Source organism: Anarrhichthys ocellatus, unplaced genomic scaffold, assembly GCF_004355925.1.
Source record: "Anarrhichthys ocellatus isolate YVR2014 unplaced genomic scaffold, GSC_Weel_1.0 scaffold147, whole genome shotgun sequence".
Classification (NCBI taxonomy): domain Eukaryota; kingdom Metazoa; phylum Chordata; class Actinopteri; order Perciformes; family Anarhichadidae; genus Anarrhichthys; species Anarrhichthys ocellatus.
The window spans coordinates 249,797-258,515 of record NW_022280177.1 but is presented as its reverse complement, the minus strand read 5'-3'; positions in this window follow the sequence as shown (position 1 = coordinate 258,515).

Below are 8,719 nucleotides of genomic sequence, written 5' to 3'. Positions count from 1 at the left end.
ATGTCGCTCAGCATTGTGTCAAGTTTTTCTAGTCATAAATCTGTAATAAACGTATTCAGGTGTTGAAAGTTAGTTTATAAGGGCTTAGAAAGAAATGATGGAAGTATGTGATGGCCATTCCATATTATGTCTCATAAGATGTTGCAGTAATGTTTGGGTTGATTCCATTTGTTACACAGATTTAACCATTTTTCTCCAGAATTGATCGAAATTATCAAAAATCACCAAGACCTCGAGGAACACCACAGACAAAAGTAATGCTTTCATTACACAAACTTTAAAAATGTATAGATTTCTTCGGCTTTTGGAATGGAGATTACCTCGTTTCTGAAGACTGCTCAGAAACCTCTTTATTGTCAATACCGTATAAACCATAAACACCATATATTGGAAGGCCATCCCTAAAGATACGATCAGAAGGAGTGGATCTGGTTTGCGCTGCCTTTGAAAGGAGTAATGGAGTTTTCTGTCTAGGTTCAGACTACAGAGCCTCCGTGTTGTTCTACACTATAGTATACGTATTTCATTTGTCCGTTTCTCACAACGTGATTGGTGGATGGCTTTATTCGCGGTGTGGAAGCTCCGAAGAAGCTTCCACACCGCGATTTAAAAATGATGTAAATGATTTACATCATTTTTCTGCCGCATGTTTTTCTTTCTGTGTTTAAGTGCTCATGACAAAAACAACAGTATGGAAAAAATGCCTTTTCTTTCAAAATAAGATCTAGTGGGTAAGTCAAGAGAAATACCTCAGGTTTAAAGGCATATTTACAAATATGATATTTGAGATCATATTAATAACCTTCCATAAACAATAAAGCTTTGGCACAAAAGGTGAAACCAGGAAGGAGGAAGGAAGTAGATCTCAGTGCCTTTGTTTAAATAGATAGCTCGTTCTTTAAAGAAGGACTTCCTGTAGTGATCCCATCAGAGAGGGGCGGCTCGTGACATTGACCACAAGTACAAACAAAGATAAAGCTCTCAACTGTTTATTGTTAGTTTACAGCAGATATGTGTGGAACAAGATGCATCATCAGACAACTAAAATGTCATTTAAAAAGTGGAAAGGACTGCTGGGCAATAGCGCAACATTACTGAAACCTCTGCCGGATACTCTACAGCAGGGGTGTCAAACTCATCTTCACTCTGGGCCACATCAGCATCATGGTTTCCCTCAAAGGGCCGCTTGTAACTGTAAGACTGTATAACTGTAACTACTCCTAACATATTGTTAAATAACTGTCTCTGCTTTTGATTATTGTTTATTCAAGTGTAGAAATATTGTACATGCAGTTATATAAATGTAAAAATATATTTAAGCACATTTCTGTTATAACTTAAATCCTTTTAATTTAGGGTTAATAAACCCACATTACTCTATCAAAGATCAAACTATTAACGAAAATAGCAAAGACAAATATCAAACAAGTTATTACAATAACTTTGTTCAAAGCTATTTTTGTCACCTCTCTGCATCACTAATGTCCCCGCCGTCGTCCCGTGCATGGCAGCTACATCCAAGAGCTCCTCACTGAGATCAGGTCTTATAAACATGGATAGATGCTCTGAGTCCGTGTTGTCTGTGCTTTCATCAACAGCTAATGAAGAAGACGAGTACCTGCTCGTCTCTTAGCTAGCTGTGTTGTTAGATTGCTGCTAGTTCATGAACTTGGTCTGCGATGGTGTTTCTTCACAAACTGACATTTGTAAAATGTCTGATCGGAGCTCACCTGCTCACATACCTTTAGCATGCACTGGGCTGTAGCTTCTGTAAATATATTCTGCTGTGATTGCAGTCTGCCTTTTAATTCTTGGACAATTTGATGTTTTTCTTGGAGGCTAAATTTAGCTCCGTGTTTGGTGTCAAAATGCCGACGTGAATTGTATCCTTCATCACCGACACGCATCATAACACAGAAGACAGACCGTTTGTTCTCCTTGAAGCACAAACATGTATTCTCTTTCCCATCTTAAATTACATCTTCTTCCCTCTGCATCAATTCTTCTCTTCGTGGACATTTTGGGATTATTTGTCGATCTTTTTCAACTCAATCACTTGTTGGAAAACCTCTTTACGGGCTGTTCCCTCTCCTGTCCACCTGTTGTGATAGTTTTAATGTCGGCACACAGACAACATGCTATCTCAGAATTTCAACTTTCTATCTCATCATTTTGACCATGGGGATATTTTTATTTTCAAGTCTTACTTTAATTTATTTTTCAAAAATAAAAAAATTATTTGTGGAAATTATTAGTGGACAATGCATGTGATTCTGCTACATTCACTTGGCTTTCTACTATTATATAAAGGTGTTCAGGGCTGTAACCTGGCATACATTTTACTGGGTTTTCTCGATCCAGATCTCATTGTGGTGAGTAAAGGAAATATAGCTGTCGTAGCCAGCCCACATGTAAGTGTCGGCATAAGCGCCGGTTTTCTCTGCTTTGTTCAAGTCGTCGTAGAGAATCTTTGCGTTTTTTTCACCGCTCTTGATGCTCGGATTGCCACCATAGATCCTTTATATCATGTGGAAACAAAGACAGAAAAAAGGGTTTCAGAGTACAACAAATACTTTGTCCAAGCCGTCATTCACTGTGAGTGGTCATGTTCAAATTTTTTTGTTCTACATCTACCTTTTCTCTTCTATCTCCATTTTGTTTTGCACTCATTAGGGCCCGAGCACCGTCGTAGTCGGAGCGGAGGACCTATTGTTATTCAAATGTTTATTAGGGCCCGAGCACCAATGTAGTTGGAGTGGAGGACCTATTATTCTTCAGATGTTTATTATTAGGGCCAGAGCATCAACGTAGTCAGAGCGTAGGACCTATTGTCATTAGGGCCCGAGCACCGACGAGGTCGGAGCGGAGGACCTATTGTTCTTCTAATGTTTATTAGGGCCCGAGCACCGACGTAGTCGGAGCGGAGGACCTATTGTTCTTCTTATGTTTATTATTATTAATAAACATTCAAGGTGCCGTATTTTAACGAACTCCTAGAGATTTGATCCGATTGACTTCATATTTGGTCAGTATGCTCTTGAGACCTTGGCAGTGAAAAGTTATTCAAAGATCAAAAATGTATCTATTTTTCCGTGGCGTGGCGGCAAAAAACACCATTTGCCATGAAACAGGAAGTTGTTGCAACTCGGCGAATTTCGATCCTTCGCCGTGAACAAAGTAACTCAACTACACATCATCAGATCTTTTCCAGATTCCACATGTTTGATTAGACTCCAGGCCATCTACATCTACATCTGAAGACATCTACAGGCCAATTATGTATAATAGGTATAGCGCCACCTACTGGTAACAATAAGTTAAAGTCTCTATACTTTGGCTTGTTTCTCTTAGTAGGTAAATCAGATCAACATCAAATTAGTTCCACACAAATGTAAGAAGTTTATGCCAGTTCATGAAGCTTTTGATGTTTCGCCGAATGCCGTTGCGACGCAGTCTTCGCCGTGAAAAACAAAGGTGCTTTTGAGGGTTTAAAAATGCTCGAAACATAAGCAAACTTGGCATTCACATTAAAAGCCCAAAATGTAGTTAGATATGCTTCAGAGTGGCAAGTCGGCTCGATAGCGCCCCCTACAAAATTTAGACAAAGCAGCCCTCGCAGTACGTTTCACATGGATTTATAAAATTTGGTCGGCACATGTATCACATGTGGACTTAAATTAAAGTCTCTTGGGGCCATGCTCTAAACCCAACCAGAAGTCAGCCATTTTGAATTATGTATGAATTTCTAGTGTTGTTTCTGCTATTTCCAGGTGCTGTATTTTAACGAACTCCTCCTAGGGAAAATCAGATGAACTTCAAATTTGGTCAGTACAATCTAAAGACCTTTGTGATGAAAAGTTACTCAAAGTTTTTTATTTCGTGAAAGGCCATTGCCGTGGCGATGCATTCTTCGCCGTGTTTTTTAGGGGCTAAAAATGCTCAAAACATAACATGGCACACATTTAAAATCCTGAATGTAGTTATCTAATGCGATTTTAATGCTTCAGAGTGGCAAGTCGGCTCGATAGCGCCCCCTACAATATTTCAACGATGCAGCCCTCGCAGTACGTTTCACCTAGATGTATCAAATTTGGTAAGCAGATGCATCACATGTAGACTAAAAAAACCACACGCATTCAGTTGTTTGCCGATTTTTACAGGCTTACAGTTATGATTGTATTCGGAGGTACACTCAAAACATTTGAGGCTTAAGACCTGGCAAAATGACCTGGCTACGCCATTGGTTGACACAGGAAATATTGTTTAACTCGTGCACGAAGTGTATGATGGTCACAGAAATTCATGGCCGCATCAACCAGACTCCTGCTAGTACCCTCGACGTGCGTGAATATGCGAGGGCCAGATCAATGTAACGTGCCAAATTATGCTATCACTTAAATTTGCAAAATAGTAGCGAGAAGAGTGTGAATTCTAACCCCAATAAATGTCAAATCTGGTTTGTTTCACTACTGTTTGGTAGCTTGTGAACTGGAAAAATGCTACATAATTAAAGTGTTTAATGACTGTTAAAGGAAACCGCAATGTAACAGTCAGTTGAAAGATAAAAGTAGGCACTGTTCACCTGACATAGACAGTGACTTCAGGTCTGCTCTGCAGTGTGACTGATGGATCAGTGATTCTAGACTCCATCGTGCCAGGTGGAACAAACCAGGAAAGCGACAAATCGCTGCCATTTGTGACGGTGATCAGCACCGGCCAGGAGTCAGCATCAGCTGGAGGAGACAAACAAGGTGAGATGCAGGCAGCCATCATTTGTCAGACTGTCATCACTCAAAACACTTATAACATTTCTTGATGGCAAAAGTGGGTAAATTCAAAAACTCCTTTATTCCAAAACTTGGATGAACTACAAAAAACCCAGCTGCCAAAAAAATAAAAATGTCCAACCACATTTCAGCAAACCACAAGATGTGTTGAATTTCGTCATTTCTGAACCAAAAATACGTTTTTAAATACGTTTTATGTCAACCTCGTATCATGCTTGCAGAAATGCACGATGCCACGTTGTTAATGTTGTGAATCGATTGGTCATGTTTAGGTGTAACAGAGTTAATGATTCCACTTGCCATCACTGGCCATTGGTTGCTAATATTACTATATTATTTAAGTTATTGCTAATCCTTATCATTTTCATATTATTTCATCCTTGTTTAAATATAATTTACAACTTGTTATCATTAGTTCCCCACAGAGACAAGTGTGTTGTTTGTAACATTAGCGCCCTCTGATGGCCGCTTGCAGACTTTAGTGGTGCGCCCTGATTTCCTTAACCAGTCTGAAGCAAGCTGTCTCCGTTGCATTTGTCTCTTTACTTCGACAGTGTTCCGGAGCTTGTAACCACGAGGTGGGCTGTGAGAATAACTGAAACCGTTCTGTTTGTTACCAGATGAGCTATCTAGCTATATGCTGTGCTATGAATAAACGTCTGGTTGGAGCCATAAAGACATCAAGTGTGCCTGAATTAAACACAACGCAAACAAGAGAGTACACAACTGCTACATAGGAACCAAAACTACTTGGTTAAGGTTAGAAAAAAAGATTGTGTTTTGTGTTCAAATATTAACATAGTAACGCAACAACGTAACGCAACATAAAATGGTAACTAGCGTAAATACATAATAACCTTAGCTGACTTTCTTAAATAACATGATGTTACAAGCATAATAACTGAACGTAACAAGTGTAAACTCTACGTTTACTTTTGATTTTACATTGGACATGGACAATGGTCTCCTGGGTGAATATCCTGTTTGTTTCACACACCCAAATAACTTTTAATAATGGATGCTCCTTATACTACGTCACTTGCTCTGACCAAATGCAACAATGTTCACATAAAAAAAAACATTCAATGAGCCACAAATTCTAATACTTCTTGGAGGCAAATCCAGTATGACATTTCTACATTTCTGGGAGGTAGAAGCTAAAACAAATGTGACACCTGGAGAACAAACACCTACATGGACACCAGAACAAAACTTTCACTTTCTAGTAATTCCATTTTACGCCATTTTGTTTTTCCTTTAATAACCTCGCCCATTTACTTATTCTTGGTTTGATTTGCAAAGCTTGCCTTGCAGGGACAAATGGAAGTAAAACTAGCACTTTTGTTCTCACTGTTCTTTGCATAGGCTGTGTCAATGTCAGATGGTCATCCATTAGCTTGGGAATCACTACGCAGTGAAATGTCTCACCTGCTGCTTTGAAGTTCAATAAAAGGATTAAATATTTTGATGAACCTTATAAAGCTGCTATTTTCTGACCCATTTAAATATGGGGATATCCCATTAAACTGCAGCGCATGAATTACACTGGCATATCAAATAAGCTGTTAGCGTCACAAAACCAAAATGTGTCAGTGAGACTTTTGTTTTCACCCTGACATACTTGTGGCCTTCGCCAGTCTTGATCTTGCAGCTAATAAATCAGCAATCCCAGATCCTCCCATCTTGGTGGTAATCCATTCAGCAGGAACGTACAAACGCTCCTCAAAATCCTACAAACAGAAACATTTTTCAACATGTATTCTAGAAAAAGAGCATATCGATGCTGAATGAGTGTGTGTGTGTGTGTGAACTGCCCTGAAACCTACCTGGTGCGTCTCAACTACTGTGAACTGAGGGCACTGGCCTCTGCAAAAGGTCGGAGTGGTCCAATCCTGTCCTCCGCACGTCGACACCAGGACGAGCACCAACAGTGGCAGCTCCATCCTCCAGGACTCTCTGAAAGTAACTCTACAGCTTGAGACACGGCTCCCTGCTGATTTCTACTGAGTCTCCAGCGACCGGTTCATCAGGTCGCCCGATTGGTTTATCAGGCCGCACGGGCCACTCCCACATTGTTCCTCTCTTGTTACTGCGACACGGCACACACACTTGTACGGAGGACTGGAACTTGCGGTTATTACTTCAGAGATGAGTCAAAGCTTTTTCAGCAGGGACTCATCTCGGTCATGATAAGATCAAGGCCGATATGAAGCGACAAGAGCAGATATATGTACGAACTGAAGCCTACTGTCCTGCAGTAAGAACCAGATGTCCTCAGTGTAAGATAGCACATGTGTTTCGTCTCTTTAGTGAGTTTTATCTGTTCACAGAATGTCACTGACATTTAATCCGCCTGGTCAGAATGTCTGGAAGGAGACAACGCGAGAAACTTGGTGTAGATGTAACAAAAGAGGTTTTATATTCAAAGAAAAGAAAGAAATAAACAGTGAACATGGCACAAATAAACAAAACTCAACTCATAACACAACTGATATTAACTGTACATCACGTGCACACAGTGACACTGAGGTCCAACTCTTACACTCATTCACTTTTTTTAAAAAGTACATTTTGTTGTACTTACTTAAGTACATATTTGATGCGACTTTCTACTCCACTACATTTCAGAGGGAAATATTGTACTTTTTATTTCACTGCATTATATATAATGAGTATGTGTAATACAAGACATTGATCAACAGTAATTTAAACCACCCAACACAGTAAAACATGTTAGTGCAGCCAGCTGCAACTTTAAAATGTGTCTTACATGTTACTGCATAAATAAGCATAATAATATAATGTATTATAAATGAATGTAACAACTGAAAAACCCATTTGGCTGCATAGTGAGTACTTTTACCAATGTACGTCAAGAACAATTTCTTAGATAGTTTTACTTCGGTAAGATTTTGAAAGTGGGACTTTAACTTGTAGCAGTGTTTTTTAAATCTACGTATTAGTACTTTTACTGAAGTTATGTCAGTCTTAGTACTGGCTCAGTGGTTTCTCCCTCCCCACCAGCCTCCTCCTCTCTCACCTCATTCTGTTTTTAAAGAATACTGATATGAGAGAGCACACAGCGAGCTGAGAGGTTTCCTCGCGAGGGAGCATGTGGGCTCCGGTTGCACAAAAATGCAGTCCGGCGAGCACAGGCTTGTGAAGGGCATCACTCAACACATGCTCAACACTTAGGCCCCTCCCCCAGGACTTGAACCCTGAACCCTCAGGGACTGAGTTCACCTGGTAATGGGGTTTATTCCCCTGGTTTCATCTGTTTTTATGTACCATCTATAATCCTTAATGTAAATGTTTCTGTAAAAATGCCAGGCTGGACACCCATGTGTCGTCATTTGGAAACCCCATGTCACAACGCTGTGGATTGTGGGTAATTCCCTCAGATCATCTATTGTCAACTAATGTGGTTGTGTCCATTGATCACAACGTTCTTGTCTTATGTTCTATTAGAGATTAAGACATTTCTGGGCATTAAAACAGTGAAGGATCCAAAAGTATGTATTCTCTAATTACAAATATTTATTAATGAGTGGCCAGTAATAACCCGTCTCTGTGTTAATCACACCAGGCTGCTCTAATAAGTCTCTTAAATCTCTCCAGCTGATTCAGAATGCTGCAGCACATGTACGAACAAGAACTAAGAAAAGAGATCATATTACTCCTGTATTAGCTTCTCTGTACTGACTCCCTATAAAATCTAGAATAGAATTTAAAATCCTTCTCCTCACCTACAAAGCCCGAACGGTTCAGGCTCAGGTTTATAGTTAGGGCTGGATCAGGTTTATAGTTAGGGCTGGTTCAGGTTTATAGTTAGGGCTGGTTCAGGTTTATGGTTAGGGCTGGTTCAGGTTTATGGTTAGGGCTGGATCAGGTTTATAGTTAGGGCTGGCTCAGGTTTATAGTTAGGGCTGGCT